The sequence below is a fragment of the Nomia melanderi genome, chromosome 9 (assembly GCF_051020985.1).
Source record: "Nomia melanderi isolate GNS246 chromosome 9, iyNomMela1, whole genome shotgun sequence".
NCBI classification, from domain to species: Eukaryota; Metazoa; Arthropoda; class Insecta; order Hymenoptera; family Halictidae; genus Nomia; species Nomia melanderi.
In genome coordinates, this window is record NC_135007.1 from 74,517 (window position 1) to 94,390 (window position 19,874).

General features: G+C 28.7%; 1 protein-coding gene across 4 annotated transcripts in view; it reads left to right on the plus strand.

The window, feature by feature from the left end:
* The first annotated feature begins 1,706 nt into the window (after positions 1-1,706).
* The window catches only part of gw (trinucleotide repeat containing adaptor protein gawky), an 80,327-nt gene continuing 62,159 nt past the window's right edge, over positions 1,707-19,874 (plus strand). For 3 of the 4 annotated variants that reach the window (XM_076370884.1, XM_031992635.2, XM_031992636.2), the window contains exons 1-2: positions 1,707-1,864; positions 18,587-18,636. The gene's annotated coding sequence lies outside the window, so the exon portion shown is untranslated. Of the gene's footprint in view, positions 1,865-2,415; positions 2,612-18,586; positions 18,637-19,874 lie in introns of those variants that run through there. The other variant, XM_076370885.1, reaches the window with a different exon arrangement.

Below are 19,874 nucleotides of genomic sequence, written 5' to 3' on the forward strand. Positions count from 1 at the left end.
CAAGTTCAACATACTATAACTCTGAAAAAAAAATGAACAGCAGTCAGCTTGGATTCATTTGTAAAGAATCCAAACTCATTATTTCCTCTACTGATTTCTATAGTTTAATAAAAAGTCATTAGATATTCCTAGATCCCCAAAAATCACCCAATTTTTCTAGTTATGCAATATAATTCTAATCTCCTTTCCTTTGTTCATTTTTATACTCGTAAACCTACTTTAACTATTTGAACTATTTGTCGGTTACTTATAAAAATTGTTTACAATGTACTTAACACAACATTGAACGGCCAAATGATCAGTTTTAAAATTAGATTGAAAGTTCTCCATTTTTCTTTATTTATTTAACATTAAATCAATTCCTATATTATTCGATTAATTAGTATTTCAATTTTTGCCGTTTTTTTGTCTCTGCTTTTAATAAGAAATATTTATCATTTAACTTGCTTACTTTTATTTTATAACTAGTTATTTGACTAGTTATAGTTAGTATAGATATATAAAAAATGTCGATACATTTAGTGTTAAATATTTTGTCCTACGAGTTGCTAAAATAACATATCTTAATTAGTTATTTTGTTCCTTAAAATAATAGAAGATAAATAACAAGTTTTTATATTCTTGAAAGAAGTTGAAGGTTTGTCTATAAGAAAAGATTCAAATTTTATGGACAAATAATTTCCGTTTTTGAATATAAGACCACCACTGTATATTCTGTAAATTCTTTTCTTTATCGGCGCTACTATGTAATTAGTTTTGATTAATATTTGTTAAATTGAAATAAAATTTATTATGGTATAATTAAATACAATATATTCTATGATAGAGTTTAATTTACATAATATCACTTTTCATTACAAGATCGAACAATTCAAATAATTATGATTTAATGACATTTCATCTATCAAAACAACAAGAAGTTTTTGTTTATTTCTATAAAACTTTTATCCATAAATGTCAACATTTTTTTTATGAATACAATAATGTTAAGAAAATAAAACTTCAAATGTATATTATACATATAATTTAAAATCATTCATATACATATATCAGACTATTAGTACTTATTGTCAAACATTTAAGAGAGTAAGCAAGTAATTATCCAAGTATGCAAATTACTTTTTGAATATTACTGTATTCATAAGTATTTATTATACTGTAAGACAAACAAATTCTCTTGAGAACCCCTGCCTTTAGCAGTCAGTAGGAATTCTCCTAGATATTATAAGTTAATATACGTTTATACAAAAATTACAAGATCAAGATAAATTAAACTGTACTGAATAATGTTTTATTGTAAATATTATATATGAAAAACTACAACAATGGTAATAAAAAAAGACTTCTGGGCTACTGTTAAATAGTTAATATTGAGTGTGTCATTCAAAAGCTCCAATAACTATTTCACTTTTGTGATCTTGCATTATTTTGGCATTGCAATTTTTGTGTAAAGTAATATAATTATATTGGTATCTGTAAGAAATAATAAAAAGGAATATGTAACAAATATTATTACTAAATTTATTTATTACTTATTTATTTACTATTTAATAATAAGGAACGTTTGTATAGTGTTACACACTATATTTCTCCATTTATCTATTTCAAAGTAGATTATCATTTTATTGGAAAGTAATCATATTTTTTCTATTGGTTGTGTAATGTGAAGGGACCTTTTCATACGCACGACTGTGAATTGTGTTTCGATGAGCGCATCAGCAGCACCGTGCCCTCCAAATCTGGGGGAGTAGCACCGCTCGCGGGAATAGCCCACCAGCGGAGCGGTACTCGCTCTGCCCGTTCTGTGCGCCAACGAAAAATCTTCGTCTAGACTGAAATATTCTTCGGGCACCGAACCTACAAAGTAAGTTCATCAATTTTCCTTCCTCTCTAATAAGCTTCTGTTTATATTTTAGCTACTAATTTTTTTTAAACGTTTCGAAAAAGTATTCATTTGTTTCTGACTTCTTGATATTTTAGATTTTACGTTTTACAATCTGTTATGTGTGCGCGCGCGCGCGTGTGTGAGTGTGTGCGTACGTGCGTGTGGTGGTGCGTGCCTGTGTGTATGGTTTATGTGGTGTGATGGCGCGCGCGTGTGGTACGACATATATGTATACACATATATCATATTATACGTACATAAGCATATATACATAATACACTCACACAGAGCACATACATGCATTTATGCATAATTATAAAATGGATATAGTGTATGTATCTATATGTGTACCGTATCTGTGTACAGTATGTATACATACCTGTTCGTATATAAAATGTGTATAAGCGTGAACGTGCGCGCGCATGTTTTGTGGGATGGTGGTGTGTGTGCGTCGCGCGCGTGCGTGTTAGTACGTATATATATATATATATATATATATATATATATATATACACACATATATAAATTATATTATTGTATTTTGACGTACTATTTATTTCTCATAGATAATCCTATATTCACATACAAATATATGTACATAGCACATATGCATACTTATTATAAAAAATATGTACCTATAAATGCGTAAGACATCTATGTATACCGATCATGCACTAACGTTCGACGAATGTGTAACAGAGGCTGGTCGGAGAAATTCTTTTCAATGTGAGTTTTCGTAGTAATATTAATTGGAGGGCATACACACACGTGTACGTAGTAGCATATACGTGCATATGTATGTGTACAATAATTATTTATGACAATATAAATCATATATTTGTGTTACTATCACTTATGCTGTCATTGCAATTTAACCTTTTTTTACGCACAGATTTATGAGTGGCGCATTTTGATGTTCAGTAGCTATTTTATTTTCATTTTGTAAATTTATATATTTTGAGACAAAATTATTAATAAATACATTCATATGTTCGTTGCCAAAATGAAAAATATTATTTGAAAGAACTTTCGTTTCAAAGTTTTGTGTATATTTATGACTTTTAAAAAGGAAAAATCGCTTTATAGCATTTGCCAATGCGTATATGTGATACAGCAGTTCATTTGAATATTGAATATTAGTTTACAAGATTACGTCAGTTTATTCAGTAAATCAAGCGTAATGAAATTAGTCTAAATTATGAATTAGTGTATTTCTTGCATGTATTACATTTTAATAATATTTTTCAGTGACGCATGTGATAAGAAGAATGTACTCAGCGTTGTTTGAGAGAAATGTCCTGGTAGGAATGTGGGTCTGATTGGTCAGCTTTGATCTTTCCTCATTTCATTTTCGATATTAATTTACTATTCGTCAATGTGGTTATTGGTAACCAAGCAAAAGTACGAAAACACACATAGCGAGATACACCATTTGTCCATGTGCCGTCCCAAGGCCCTTCTCCTGAACAACGCTGAATACTTTGTTTTACATATCATTTTATAATAATTAATAAATTAGCATATATTTTAATGTCCATAGTTATTGAAAACCTAATTTTTTTATTTGGTTTGCTACTAAAATATGCAGACTGTTTGTTGTGTCTGGAAAGAGAACTTTATATTCTATAGTTTCTAAATTTTATTGGTATGAATAGCAACAAATTTTAAGATAATGTCCAGCTCTTAAAAAATGTGCCTGACAACTCATTAAATTAAAATTATGATTTTAACAGTTATTTGAATATTTATTTATTTGTTTATTAAGACAGACAATAATTATTTTATCAAATGTAAATAAACAATCATGTTCATTATTAAGTTGTTAATATTTCATAGTTATGCTTTACATTAGATCAAATAAAGCTATAGAAAGTTTTAAAGTTTAATATGAGAATATTATAAGTTTGAGCAAAAGTCTTTTGATGACTGTTTCATTTATAATTTTTATGGGTTGTATGTAATCGTATTGAAAAGTAGCATATCAATATTGAAAGTGAATTGGAAACAAATGAAAATTGACCAATTAGACTCTTATTTCTTTTAGTAGCATTCTTTTTGACACAATACATATTTATAACTTTATATTATGTAGAGTGAAGATTATGATTTGAATAGGATTGATTATACAATATCAATTCATTTTTCATACTGGAATTCCATTTCTGGAATTTACAGATAGTTTTTATATGTGTTAAAAAGTCATGATAATGAAACTATGAAACTTACTAAAATAAAGGTTATGGCTCTTATAATACAAATATTTATTTCTTTATTCTCAAGAAAATGTTAAACAAAAGCAGTGTTTGTAAAATGAACGCATCATAAAATGTAAGAGAAATTTTGTGAAAATAACTTGTACCTAGTAATCTATTTGCCATTATAAAAAATCAAACGTTAAATTCTTTTTATACAAGCATAATAATATATTGATATACTTTGATTCTCTATGTAATTGCAAAAAAAATTGTTACATTGCTAACAAATATGTCTATAATTTTTAATTACTATTTTGTGTATATGTAAGATATAATGTCAAAAATATATATAATGAAAATAGTTGACTATTGGATTGACTGTTTAAATCATAGGTAGAAATATCAATGCGTTAATTGTTTTAATAATTTATATAATTTTGTTTTATGGTCAATATAGTGAAATATACCTTCAGTTTATGTAATTTTAATACTATACACGTTTGTACAAAAATTTTCACTTTTATATACATTTTCATTTCTGATTTGTTAGAAAAATATACTATTATATTTGGTAATTAGTATAGGAACATTATTTACAAATTATATTGTAAAAAGTAATGTTATTGTTTAAAATTTATCTTATGTTATCTAAATCATTCATAGATGCCTGAAACATTGATTTTAATGTATTATACTTTTATATTATTAATGATGGTGCAATACTAGATTTAGTATAAACATATTCAATTTAAGACATTTTCTAAATCATAAAATATAAGATTTTAAGAAGAATATACATTAAAACAATATTTTAACATTAAACACTTCCAAATTGTAATAAAAGACAAATATTTTTGTTTCAATAGAATTCGAATACAATCTTGTATAGAATGTATTCGTGGTCAAATGTTTATCAGTATATTATCTATAATGTACTTAATAAGATTTTATGAGTACAAATTATTTTAAATATGCTTGTACGTGAATAATTATTTTTTTTGTTACATATAGGTTGTATGGATTAATAGCTATTGTGAATGAATTGATATATAGTTGTATAACATACTTATATAACTTTCAAAATAATATATTTTTTAACTACTGTTTGAGATATAATCCTGTTAAAATTCTGTATAAAAAAAAGGATCATGTACTTACATTGTAGCTTAGAACTAATGAATTTATATTATTGATTAATTATTTTCAACTTATTGTTACTTTATTGTATTTTTATTCATGAAATGATAATTTTTTGTTACAGTATAAATTTTCATTAAAACGTTGATCATATTTAATGAAATTCAGTCATCATGTACTTCTTATAGTTGATATTAGTGTATCATTTATCTTATGAAATGAATACCACAATACATTTTTATTTAAAGAGCAAGTTTAGTACAATATATTTTTATGAATTTGTTACATTATCACTTATGTTTAGAATTGACATTTTTATAATAGTTGTTTAACAGAACATGTAAACATAATACATATAAAGATTAGAATATATATGTTGATTAGCAATGTACACATAAACAAGGTATATCTAGTAACTGGAATAGGCTATAACTACTGTTCTAATTGAAGTTAGAAAAAATTCATAAAGAAAAGCTTTACACTATTTGACACATTCCATCATACTATAATACCTGTTTTTTCATAAATTCATTAATGCAATTGTAAAGTGCAATTGCACTTTTAAAAGTAAAACTATGTTTGTTTTATATAAATTGTTTCTTTGCTGTATGTTATATAAGAAAGGTTTAAGATACTATTATTAGAAATTGAATATTTTTCAAGATATTTCATTTTGAATAATCACAGAAAATGCACTGTTAGTAAATATGATAACATCGTAGTGATATATTTTGCTTATGGAATAAAAATTGGAAATTTAAATCACAATTACCAACTATAAACTATCCAAAATAAAGAAAAAATACAATTATTTAGGAAGTCATTAAAATAGTATTTAGCAGAGCACAAATAAAATATTTAATATATTTGCAAAATTAAGTGAAAATGGAAACAAGTATAGTATACTGAAACTGTAAAATTAAAATTTAACATTTAGAAGATCTGAAGTGTACATGTTAATTTATGCTGTAAAAATGATAAATATAAAAGATACTTATATATTTAGGTTTTAATTTACATTTAAATATGAGTCAGTATTATTTTGTAAAACATTACGTCATATGTCACATGCTTTGTTTACTTCTGTTAGACCAAAATGTATAATTTTAGCAGTTTCATTACAATATTACTGGGGTTATTTATAGCAGAGAAATTTATTGTTTTAGACTGAATACTCTTTGGTATTATAAACATGTGGACACACATAGAAAACTATTAAGAGATATTTGTCTGTAATGAAATAATATTCTAATATTGTTTTCTTTAGCTTCACTAATTTTTATAATTGCACTCATTATGGCTATGGATATAATTGTATCGTTATTATTTTTTAATAATTTATCTTTATATATGAGTAATATATAATTTTAAAAATGTATTTTTCTTTAAAGAGATTGTGCAGCTGATAATATATTGTTGTATTCCAAGTTGTAAACATTTTTAAAAATGTAATATACATTATGTTTAATTGAACATGAATAACGTTATAGTTTAATATTGGTAACTTTAATGATGAAATAAGTTCAATCCAATTATTAAAAAAAGATAATTGCAAATTCTTATAAAAATTACACCTAAAATTGATAAAATTATTTCAGTAATTAGTTACAGAAAATGAAAGAGAATCATTTATATACAATAAAAATGCATGTTGAATAATTGAAGTATGTGTTCAAAGTATTCCACGCAATGAAAAGGGAAAAAATTCAGAAAGCTAATTAGGTCAAATTTTATAGTTGAAAACTGTTATACAATGTATTTAATAATCGTCATTTGAAAGTGATGAAGATGTTATATGTTAATTATTAGAAAGCTAATTCTTTAATTTCTATTGTATTTTTATGAGGATATTATCATTGAGTTCCTTTGTTGAACATAGATTTAAAAACGACCTAATGTAAACTACTTTTGATTAACTATTTTTACAATTTACCAATAAAACAAATTTTCTAACAAAATTAGAAATTAAATCATAATTTTTTTATGGAGTAAATTGAAATAATTCTTTTTTTTTACATTTCTATCAGTGGAATACATGAATGTTTAAATTTTTAATAGAAAATTCACAGACAAAGTATTGTCCAAATTTTTGCAATTACACACCTCTTCAAATATATATATCAATATGTTATTTTTTTTCTTTCTTTTCTTTTTTCTTTTACTTTTTATTTTTGTTTACTGATGAAACATCTCATATTTTTTATGTTGGTTATAATATTCTGAAACCTTTTAACCAGTAAGTTGAATTAAATACACTGTTAAATTGAACCTGAGTTTAACATGGGCATATTTTTGTAATTTGTAATGTTCAATATTTTTGTAGTTATACTACGCATTACATAATCATGAATAATTGTTGAAAGGTTTTATTTAAGTTTATATTCAGGAGAATATAATTGACTAGTGATTAAATCACTAGTAACATTCAGTCAGATAATATTAAGAAATATTAAAGCAATTGTTAAGTTGGAATATTAACTCATTCAATATTACTGTAGTTTACTTATAATAATTCTTCATTGACCCAAAAGTCATTTATATGTACAGCCAGTTCTGTTTTTATACAATAGATACGCATTAAAAAGTAAAAAATATACTGTACCTATAAAAGTATAGATATTTACGTAAGGAATCAGTAAAATATTATAATAAATCATATGAAAATTCATGATGGATTTTGGATGATTATAATAAATAAAACCAAATTGAATAAAAAGAAAATTAATTTTTTCTAATTCGTATCAAATCAAACATCGTTTAAAAAAAGAAAGATAATTTATGTTAAATTAAAATTGTGTAAAAACAGAATTGAACATATAGTCTCATTCATGACCACGATTGAAAATGCAGAGTTTGTATCCTGGGCTCAAAAAGAAAAATTAAAGAAGAGAGAAAACAAATCTATTATTATTGTGATACGTGTTTAAACAAGCCATTTGTATATATAGACGATTGTTTCAAAAAATACTATATATTCTGTATATTATACAGAATTTTAAAACGATAAATTCAGGTGAATATTATTTTGGAAACCTGATTTTGGAAATAATTTTTGTGCCAAATCTTACCTTATGACGAAATATTCATCACAAATTTTTAACTTGAGTTGACAATTAATTTCTGAGATATAAGACGTCAAAGATACTGAAATTCATCAAGGCATCAACTTGAATTTTCGTTGCACTAACATTTATATCACTCTGATAATTTAAAAAAAACTGTTTTTAAAGGTCTAGGTATATGTCAAAAACAAGTTCGAACTTAAATTTTTAAAATTTCATAATTTTTATAAAACTTGGGTTTCACATGATATTCTTAACATATTGCGTACCGGTAACGAGAAATCTCGTTTTTTCATAAGGACACTTAGCTACACAACTTCGCTAATTACCACAGCATTGAAAAAATATAAAATTTGATTCGAATTGATTATCTATTTAAAATATATTACATAACAATATATCTGAGTTTTTCTATGTATAATGATATAAGTTGACCTCACTGAAAATTGCCATCCTCACAATTCAGTTTCCTGAAAACTGGCCAGTACGCAATGTGTTAACGCAGTATATTAGAAACTGAATTTTGAAAGTTTGAAAATGTACATCTAAACATAAAATAATGTCTAATTTTAACAGTAATGGTTCTAATAATGATTATTCTTAATTTTTTATAAAATATTTATTCTGATTAATAAAATATAGTCATTTGTGGAAAATACATATATCGATATGCTCGGGATTGCTACGTATCGCTTTATCCTTGCAAACGAAGTTGTGTAGTTAAAGATAATTATGTATGGAGTAATTGTTTTGCATTGAAATATTTATTTTGAGTAAATTGAATTGTTTTTTTCTTTTCAATGATATTCGAGGGTAAAAGTAATTGTCTTCTATAAATAAATAATATTATAACTTCTTCATAAATCAATTTTTTACAGAACAAGTTTTATTATTATCTTTTTTTTTAGAACTATTATATTGTAGTATTATTCCTTTTTTCAACTGCTCGGATTATATAAAGCCTTCAATTACTTACTTGGGGTGCAAAGAAAGCGGCGTAAAGATGATGAGTTTTATTGTGTAGGCAGTATTTCTACTAATATACTAATTATTATTAAGAATTTGCGCTAAACTTCTAAAGTGAAAAAAACGAAAATTCGATAAAATAAGCTCTATTCCGCCAAAAATTATCTTAAAATCATTGTCAACATCTCAGGAAATAACTGTGGCAATCGATTTATACTTAGCTCTGAAGATATTGAAAACTTAATATCAATTCCAAATACAAATCACCATGAATGATAAATTCTTAGTTAAACATAATGTCGTATGGGAGTGAATATAATAATTCTACGATTATGTAGAACACCAAAAAAGGGGATTAAAAAATTTAAATAAAACTCCAAACACAGAGCAGCAACTTTAGATTGTACAAGATATAGGACTTGAGTAGAAAATTGTTCATCAATTAAATCCTATATGAGATCTTAATCTATATTTACGGACAAAGAGTGGTATTTTTTAAAAATATCATTGTCTATATTGTATGGGATGTTGTAAATTTTGTAAATTTAAATTCAAATCTGTTTCTAATATATTACACGTATGGGTTACCGTCTTCATGAATTTCGGTATCTTTGACGTTCTATATTTCAGAAACTAATTGTCAACTCAAGTTAAAAATTTGGGATGATTATTGCCTCACCATAGGGTAACATTTGGTACAAAAATCGGTTTCAAAATTGAGGGCTTCAAAACGAATGATTGTTTGAGTCACTCTTTACTGGAGTTATAACGGTATTTTTCCTAGCACAAACTTTTAAAAATTTCTAGAAGAATGTTTAAACTTTTCATCTAGATGGTATCTTCACGCACCAAACAGTCCTGCTCACAAAGGATTAAAGATAAATGTATTTCTTTAAAATTTCAAAATTCAACGCATGAACAAATTGTTATTTTGGTATATTTTATTATTATGTATTTTACGGAAGATTTTTATATTATTGTAACAGTGGCGGGTAGTTATAGAATAAAGTTTGCAAAAAGAGTAAAAATTTATATAATAAGTGTGCAAGTATCGCAGTAGGAACTTGCATAGTAAGTCATTTCTATCAAAGACGTAAATAATTCGAATGAACAACACTCTTTAATTCCAATGATTTTGTAATATGTTGCTAAGGGTATGATTTTGGACAATTTTTTCTTTATACATAACCTGCGCACAGCACTAGTTTGTGACATAATCGTGGAGAACTTTTAGTAATACACATTAAATTCTGTATACATGAGCGTGCCTGTGAGACTATCGGAAAGAGTAAAGCCTATTCTTTAATATAGAATAAAAATTGGCCGCTATTAGCTGCAACTGTGGTAGTTACTGCAAATTCTATGTAATATAAATAAACATTTCTGTACCAACCACAGTTGTAGACAATAGCATACAGTTCTTGTTCAGCATTAAAAAATAAATCCTTTCCTTTCCATCAATATCAAAAACAACTCTGAACTCTACCAAATATGTGTAAAAATTTCAAAAATCCACGTCCAACCAAAAAGCGCGGCACGCACCGCGAGCGACACTGAATAAACATTGTCGTAGTTACCTCAGTTGCGGAGAATAGTGTTTAATTCTTATGTAACATTAGAGATTAAGTCTTTCGCTTTCCACTAATATCAAAATCAACTATCAACTCCGCTAAATAAGTTTTCAAATCAAAATATTCCGTACCGATGCAAATACCGTTTGATGCACAGTGAGCATCAACAGGAATAGAAATTGTTATAATCTCCAAATTTGCAACTCGTAGCAGCTAATTCCTGTTCCGTATGAAATATTATGCCGTTCTCTTTCCGCTGATACCAAAAACAACTTTGAACTCTGCTAACTAAATCTTAAAATTAAAATGTCCCGAACTCATGCAAATACCGTGTGACGTTCCGCGAGTCGCCTCCCTATGAAAAAATTTGAAGAAATTGATAATTGCAATGAAAACTTCAACCAAAAATTCTATACAAAAATTCACGGATATGCGATTCAACGGACAGAAAATTCCTGGTTTTTTTCGTAATTTTCTATCAAGTAGAATGAAAAAAAGTAAGCTTAACCGCCTGCCGTATGACTTATTTTTCAGCTGTAATCGATACAATAACTTTGTCAGTAATAATTTATTGAAAAAAGTGAACAATTGTTTTCATACTCTATGTCCATGTTTGCCCTATAATATGATACTTGATAACAGAAGAATAATATTTAATTTCTATTCAAAGGGATTGAGTAATATTGATACTCGTTAAATTCTATTTAAAATGTGCATCATGAGTCTCACACGTTATTGTAAGGCAAGGGGTTAAACTGTAAAAGATTTTCTTTGAAAAGTCTATCGAATGATATGTACCCGGAACAATTTGGTTGGAGGGCACTTTTACCATGCTTATTCGACTATACTCTTTATGAAAAAGAGAATTGTATTCTCCAAAATTTCTGTACATACATACGTGCCACTTCGTTGTTGTACAGAAGACTGCATATGTATATCTTTTAAATTTGCAAACACTGTAGTCGCCAATCCTATTTGTTGCTACAAGTACATTACTTATATGAAAAATGAAAAATAGCTTTCTTTAAGATGTTCTTTCTATTTCTAAATAGAATGTATTATAAAATATATATTTTAGAATTTTTCAAGTAAAGAGTACTTTAAATAGATAAAAGTGAAAAAAGCAATTAATTGGTAATTAAGCTTTTTCGACAGAGGCAACGTTGAACATATAATTAATGTCATCTTTTAACATTACTAATAACTAATTGCGAAGAGAAATTGTATGTAAATGGTATATTACAATATTTTTGTGAGCACGTAGAATATTTTAAAAGAAAAGAAATTGGTTAATCTTGGCGCGTACAGTGCTTTTGTCACAGTTTACAAATTGTATACCGCCTGAAACAATTAATTTCATTATATAATCACACAATAACTAAGTATTTTAATTAATATCTACAAAGAAAGCTTGTAACTTTGTGACAGTTACGTACAGTGCGTTACTGACGTGAACTCAGCCGGCCTGAGGCTTAAAAGTGCACAGGGGCAGGAGGAGACGTTTCGTCGCGGCGCTCGGCCCGATAGTTATAGTGGCTCAATTTCGACTGGGCCGCGGGACGAAGAAAGATGGCCAATAACAAAAAATGTGCCGAAACTGAGCCGCCATAACTATTGGGCCGAACGCCGCGAGCGAACGTCTCCTTTGCTCCTGTGCACTTCTAAGCATGGAGCAGAATTGGATTCCTAGTTTCGCCTCACAGTACCTACAGTAGCAGACGAAAGTAATATTTTTTAACTTATGACAACAAAAATGGTGATTTTTGTGTAATTAGTAATTAAAATTAATATTATATATAGTTAAAATAAACAAAAATTGTTTATGAATATGGTCAAAGTTCGTAAATCCATAATGTAAATTTCTGTAAGTTAAACTTAATTGGAATGGTTTCACGGTTGTCGAAGTAGATGAAAACAACTTTTCCACTATTTTTAACTTGTAGGAACAAAAATGTTTAAATTACGTTACATTTTATACGGCTTTTGATAGGGTACCCGCTGTCATTCACTCTTATATGGCAAAAGCGGTTTTTTCATACCTTCGATAAATCGTATTTTCTTGTGAACAAAACAATTTTTTCCAAAAAGAATCATCATTTTTTTATTCTTTAAAATTCAACGGAGAAATCTAGCCTTATCCGAAGTTGTTTTACGATCCGATTTTTTGGTACAAATAGAAATATATCGCTGCCTCGATTCTGCTTCACCATTTTCTTAAAACATACAAAATGTATAACCTTATTTGTAATATTTTTATATTAGTTTGTCGAACTGTGTATTTTATACTCACTTTATGTAGGAAAGGCGGAGCAAGATAGGTCAATGAATTATTTCGTGTTATTATATATGCACATTACCAAAAATAAAACAAAACACGTTAATCATATAACAGACGATACGTTACCACTAGTTAGAATAAATTTGTTTCGCTCTTGTGCGTTTGCCGGCCACAATTCTGATTCTTATGTTTGTGATCTTATTCTTTAACGAATTTTAATCATTAACAGCTCAGTAGTATTTCTCAATGACATTATCACTTTATTACTATCGAATAGGCAATTTCTTAAAGACTTTATTTATATATTTATGAACATCATTCGTGAACAAATAATGATATTGTTAGAATAGCATTTTTGAAATTACCGCCTTAGTTTGCCGTCTTTTCTCTCGTTCTTCCGACCGCTCTTACGCGTGCTTGCTTGCCGAGTCTAGTATGGTAGATACGTTGAACTGGACAGTTGTACTACTTGATTATTAAAGATTATTGGAAACTTGTTGTAAAATAAAAAAGTGTCAAAGCAAAGAAAGGACACTATTTTCATTCATTTCGAAGAGATATTATTACTGAATTACTTTTGATACAACATTTGAAGCAAGATGAGAACATTTTCATAACATCGCTCAACTTTTAAATAAAATGGTTCGAACATAAAAGAAAAACAGGGAGACAGAAGTGGTCCAAAAAATCGATATAGAAAGCCATTGCAGATTGTAGTGTTTTCAAATTTACATTGGAAAAGAAAGGGCCTATTTATCAAAGAAACGCTCGACAAGTATCCAAAACCATTTTACGCTTATTTAAAACAAAGTTTTTTCAATTGATACGCCCCGTATGTATCTGACATGTAAGTAGGTATAAATAGATCCATTCTATTTTGACCCGTACACTAGACAAGATGAGACTTTCAAATTTTATTTTTCAAGATTATTGTTTTCTACTTTATTCGTTAAATTTTAGAAATCGATTTAAATATATTTTTATGAACCGGTATTAACACTATACAGACAGTTTTTTCTTAATGTTTTTATCTTGCCCTACTTTACCTTACATTGTTTATCATTGTTTTTATTTCTTGCTGTATTTATTATTCTCGCGGCTCGTGTATGATTAAATGACGCGTTTGAAATAGGATTTATTTGTAACAACATTTTTTATTCCCACTATAAAGAAGTAAAAGAATTTACGTAGAACAATTTTGAATATGAAGGTGGTCAATGGGTTGTCGATTCTTGCTTTTACATAACAATAATTTAATAATTTTCCGAATATGATAGACATCAATCTACAGAATCCGCTTATTTCTTGAATCATAATTTTATCAATACATCAATATTCGAAAAAATCGATGATGATTAACAAATTTTACGAGCGGCAACGTATCAAATAGCTTAGCATTTTATAACTTTCCTAGCATCTTCAAGGTAAATAATTGTGCATTTCTGATTTCTTAAATTTTTTATTTTACGTTATTTTCCTTTTTTGATCTTCACCCTCAATTTCAGAAACAAGTTTACTAGAGTATAATGTTCTGTTTGGTATCACTGGAAAGGGCAAAGCCTTACCTTTAATAAAAAGCATAAATTGGCTGCTACTAATAGCTGGTAACTGGGGTAACTGACAATTTTTATTTAAAATGTCGCGTGCAGAGCGTCAAGTGGCATTTGCATAGGTACGGGATATTTTAATGTTCAGAGTTATTTAGTCGAATTCAGACCTGTTTCGCGTATCAATGGAAAAGAGAAAGTCTATTCTTTCATATGGAAAAAGAATTAGATGTTACAAGCTGCAACTGTGGTTGGTACAGCAATTTTTATTTATACCAAATAGAATTTCTAATAACCACCACAATTGCAGCTAGTAGCAGCCAATTTTTATTTTATATTAAAGAGTAGGCTTTACTCTTTCCAACGATACCAAAGACGTCACTAAATTCTACTAAACAAGTCTTATACGCACGGTTTCATTCAGAACAAATTTTTTACCGCCTTTGGAGGGCAAATGCCCCATAGTGCGTCGCTGCGACATTTGGTCGCAAATCGCTTGTCTACGTTTGGTCTAAGGTTATATAGTACATGCGAACAACACGATCTCGCAGCTGTGATATAATGCGATTCGGTAGGTTGCACTTTCAATTGTAAGTACAAACAATGTTCGATCCATTGGACAAGAGTAAAAAATTTGTATCTAACCAAGTACAAAATCTACATATATTTTTGTCTTAAGATATCAATAACGGAATATAGTTTACGATATTACCCATAATTTTGATTGAATATATCAATTTATCATTAAAATTGACACATGAAATTTATATGTTTAGTACCATAAGGTCTTCCAAACGACACAAAAACATTCTTGCAATATTAACAATTTATCCTAATGTTTTATGTAAAATATGTATCAATTTTGGTTACAGTTTTAGGAAGGGAGTAGGGCAATGCCTAAAGATGTCCTAAATATGAGTAAATTTTAGGAATTTTTTACTAATAACTATCAAGCGAAAACCTCTGATTTGTTCTGAATGTGTAACTGTAACCTTTTGATTTATATTTATATTTTTTCTAAGTCAAAATGTTATAAAATGGCACAGTTATTCGCTAGTTTCGGAATTCCTTTTCGTAAAACATCCGTTGTTGGCCGACTCGATTGCAAACAACTGAAATATACGATACAAAAATTTATGTGAATTTATAAATAGAAATATATTATCTAAAATGTAGCATACGGATTTTTCGAAATTTTACATATGAAGATGACAATCATTTGAAGCGCAAAAACCTGTTTTTACCCCAAGAAATTAGATTCAAATGTTTATAAAAAATTAAATAATTTTCGCGTGGGAAAATAAAGGAACGTGATATCGATTGTTCTTTTCTGGTACACTTCGTCCTTTGGGAAAATGCAATCGATATTATTTACTGATCGGACCGCTGCACTGTGGTCCACATCGAGAAATTTAGTGACACTTTGTTATAACTTCTAAACCATTAGAGACATCGAAATGAAACTTGGCTTAAAATATGATAACAAATAATTGCTTTCAATCATGTGTAGTAGGAGATAATTTTTATTCGTTTAACAATTTTTTATATAATTTTTCAAGTTTATTCATCTTTAAAATATGTTAAACATTACATTTTAGTTTACTTTCCGATACTAAACCTGTTATTTAGATTACTTAATACATTATTCAACTGTGTGGTAAATAATATTGAATTGGTTTATTAGAAGAGTCTTTTCATTTTTAGGTTCAAACGAAAATTCAAACAATTCTTTCATAAGCTGTAATAAACTGTGACGATTTTATAATTTGTTTGAAAATCTGTAAATAAAAAGTAATGTTAAAATGATAATATTGCCGTCATAAATGCCGTCGCACAGTGAGGTCATTAACCCGAAAGGTGGCCAAAACTATTATAGAGTTATTTAAAGCTTAAAAATGGTTAGGTATTTTCTTCGTGTAATTCACTTACTCGCTTTGAGTATATTAGTCTTCTCGAGCACAAGAATGGCTCAATTTCAAGCATAACATTTTTAGCCAAATACAGTATTCTCACGATTATTACCCGAAAATCGGGACTGCGACCGGACACTAATTGTACAGTGGCGTTGATTTGAAAGTCGAAATAAGATCCAAACCGAGCTTCTGTAGGTTGTCTGTAGAGAAGAACAATGTGAATAAAAAGGCCAGACGCCCAACCTTTGGAATGATCAAAAGAAACAGATCAATGATGGTATATTAATTCAACGTTAAACTTTCTTATTTTTCTTTTTTACTAACTCAATTGTAAGGTTTTTCTGATTAAAACGAGACCAAACATGATGGAATATATTTCCTTATTTAATAAATTACAAGAATTTATTTTCTTCTAGTAAATTGTGATTTAAAGTATATCATGTTTGGTCTTGTTTTAATCAGAAGGATCTCACAAATGCGTTAGTAAAAGTTTCATTTACAAAAAATCTCTTGCAAAAAAGTTTTATAATTGCGTTAATATTGGCTTGCCGATGGAACTTACTTTTCAGTAGTGAGTATGACTACCGAGTACATATCGTGCAGATCGGGTCCAAAAAAATGTCACAATTTACTTTTATAATTATTCAAGAATGACAGGGACAAAACATTATTCATTTTACTTGAAAATGAAATCTGACCTTTTGATCAGCTTTTCAGAGGAAATGCCTCACTGTGCGTCGCCTTCTCGGATTGCACATAGGTTAGCTTCTTTACAAAAGTTTTGACTTAATCGCGACAATTTTACACTTTGTCTCGTACATGTAGAAATGAGTTTCTCTCAGATAATAGTTATCGGTATAGGTAGGGCTAGTTTGGGGAAAGGGCGGTTCATTTACTGTATAATTGTCCAAAATTTGTTTCAATATTAATAGAACTTTTGTCGGGAGGAGGACACGTAACCTGAGAAAATCGAGGACTGATTGATACAAGTCGCTACCGAAGTAACGAGTGGCGGTTATACTTGTAGCTCTCGCACGGGCGTACTCATAAATGCAAAATTCAGTGTAATAGTAGCGAAAGTTTTTCGCGAATATCTCGCAAACTGAAGTCTTCCGTAAGTAGTATATACGGGAAGAAGTTGTTCAAAATCATGTCCCCAACAACATATATCAAAATCATTAAAATCGGTGCGGGCGCGGTACATTGACAGGTTCACACAGTCGCACAGTCCCGCCGGCTACCATCATTACCAACAAACCAACAACTTTGGATGTTGATATCTTGATAACAGTTTAAGCGAAAAATTTCATGTCTATGGTTTGGAAACGTTTGAATGTCGGCTTAAAAAATATAGGGTTCTACTCAAGAATTGTAACATGACCTTAGTTAGACGTTTCAAGTTGACATTACGGTCAAATACCTCCCGCCGTGACATGTAGTACTTCATACCCTGCAACTTTTGTTTGACACATTTGTTCGTATCACTACGACTTTTCGAGATAATTCGATGTTCTTGATTCGGTCCCCATACATTTTTTTAACTAAACCTATTTTTATCTCAGAAACTATTTGAGTTTTGGACCCCTGTTCACTGGATTTTTTTTACTCAATTCAGTGTGTTGTACAGGTCCTATTATTTGTGTGCAATAGTTTAGAAACATCCTATATAGAGTTAATTAATAAAGGCGTATATATAATGATATAGGCAACGTCGATTTTAATGATTTTAAAATATGTTGTTTAGGTCATCACTTTCAACAATTTTTTCCTGTGAAAAAACTGACGCTTTCAGTTTTCGAAATAATTGCAAAAACACCAATATTAATAAGATAATAAATAACAAGAACAATCAACATACAATGATTTACGGGTAATGTTCGATGTTTTCTTTAACGTTGATTATTAGTTCGCGTTATGTAAAGAAGATATGCATTTTAGGAACAATTTCCTTAATTTAATTCGATGGTTATGGAGTTAAAGAAACTGTTAAATTAATAATCATTTATTCATTCTACTGTTATTCTTTTTACAGATCTCCACTGGCATGGAGCTAGGAGCACATTGATAGTGATAGTCTACGAGGTTGGTAATTATATTTCTAGATATTTATAACTTTTTAACCTTTTAGCTACGGTAGGACTAGCCACAAAAGTATACCTCTATAATGCAACGATTTACGCGGTGTGCATATGATAGATGTAATATCACTGCGGTTTGAGACTGATAGAATTTCCCACTGTGTAATTACGTTAGACTAGATTACAATGTGCACAACTATCGATGACAGAGAAAGAATTCTGCAGCTAAAGCGGCGTACGTTCAAAACGATGATAAACATGAAAGTCACTATAGTGGCGTACAGTAGCTAAAAGGTTGAAGACCGCGTCGGAGTTACATACGTAAGACTCCCATTATGGGGGGGGGGGGGGGGTTTACATCTCGAGCAACAGCATTAAGTTAAAACTCTTGATTCAAAAGTGATTCCGCTACGGTCTTCCGATACATATTATTTCTGCTCGTTTGTATTTTTCGAGATATTTGTAAAAATATATGTCATACCTTTTAATAAGTAAACTTCAGAGATTTCGATGATTCTTGAATTTGTAACGTTATATTAGAGAGTGTATACTTCAGTGGGTTACAGTTCGGTTTTTTTAAGAACTTGTATAAAAATGTTTCATTAAGAATTATTTATTTATTTGATGCCAAGAAGAGATACACCGTACGTTTTGGTTTAGTTTTAAAATTTCAGAACCCAGCATTAGAACTGCCGCGTGTTGTTGATTAGCATTCTTTTTCTCGGCATTTGAAAAGAATGACGCGAGCACAAAACACAGATATTTTCTTTATTGCATATTTATTTCAATAATCTCAATCTTAACTTCTCTAACATAGTGCCAGTGAGTTGTTGAGATTCTTCCGAGTAAGGTGAATTAGAATACGATGTAAATCGAACTAGTTTTGCCGACTTTACCCGTTATTTCCCGGTGGTATCACCTTGAAACCACATATTTTAATATTAGTCGCGAAGCCATCAGTATAAACTCGATATAGTAATGACCACCTATTGTTTTGACATGTACAATAGTATTTTTTATAAAAATATTTATTTCTGTTAAAAATAATAAGTTGGTTAACGTATATTGTGAAAATAAATTTATTTTTCCTAAAAGTTTTGATTTGGGACTTAAAGAGTTAATGCAAATAACGAAATTAAATGTTAGTTTACTTGAAATTGATAAAACTAGAACGCTGTATGTTGTGTTTGGATTTATTTTAATTAGATGAATCTCAATAAACCACTGGTACTACATTTGAAA